The sequence below is a fragment of the Lactuca virosa genome, chromosome 4 (genome assembly GCF_052849685.1).
Source record: "Lactuca virosa cultivar CGN04683 chromosome 4, Lactuca_virosa_CGN04683_v6, whole genome shotgun sequence".
In the NCBI taxonomy this organism is placed as follows: Eukaryota; Viridiplantae; Streptophyta; class Magnoliopsida; order Asterales; family Asteraceae; genus Lactuca; species Lactuca virosa.
The window spans coordinates 447,430,797-447,431,645 of NC_136429.1; the positions used below are offsets into that span (position 1 = coordinate 447,430,797).

General features: G+C 42.2%; 1 non-coding gene across 1 annotated transcript; it reads right to left on the reverse strand.

The window, feature by feature from the left end:
- Positions 1-296: 296 nt before the first annotated feature.
- LOC145110477 (small nucleolar RNA R71) lies at positions 297-403 on the reverse strand. The gene has a single exon (XR_013709855.1). It is a non-coding gene; the product is annotated as a small nucleolar RNA R71 (small nucleolar RNA).
- Positions 404-849: the final 446 nt, after the last annotated feature.

The following is an 849-nucleotide window of genomic DNA, read 5'->3' on the forward strand; positions in this document are numbered from 1 at the left end:
CAGCAACTGCCATTTTTGAGCTCAAAGGTCATATACTTGCTCAACTCAAGGAGATACCCTTTTATGGAAAAGACCACGAAGATGCTTATAAACACTTGGATGAAGTCAATGATGTAGCTGATTACTTTAATGTTCCAAATGTGTCTCGCGAGACCCAGCTGCTTCGTATGCTTCCAGTTACATTCAAGGGTGCTGCAAAAGATTGGCTAAAATCACTACCTCCCGGATCCATCACGACTTGGGCTAAGATGAAAGAAGAATTCATTGATCAGTTTTGCCCACCTTCTAAAATATCCAAGTTGAAGAAAGCTATAGCCAATTTTGAACAACAACCCGGAGAGTCCCTTTATGAGGCGTGGGAGAGGTACAAAAGTCTACTAAGGAATTGCCCACACCATGACCTTAATAGCCAACAAGAAGTCTCCATCTTCTATGATGGAGTCAATGTGACGACAAGGCAACTGCTTGACTCGCAAGGCCCGCTCACAAAGAAGGCACCCCCGGTGATTAAACAATTGATTGAAGAATTCTCTAAGCACTCTAGAGAATATCATAATCCTAGGAATAATCCAATTAGGGGAGATGTGAATTATGCTTCTGAAGACATGGCGGCAATGATGGCAATGTTGAAAAGCATGGATAGAAGAATGGATAAAATGGATCAAACAATCCATGCTATTCGGGTGGGTTGTGAAAATTGCAATGGACCTCACCTTACGAGAGATTGCGACTTGGACGAGAATGGAAATAAAAAGGCGCAAGTAGCATATTCAAGCGGTGATAGGTTTGATTATGATTGGCGGAAACCGAAGAAAGAATGGCTACCCTATGATGAATACAAGAAGGCAA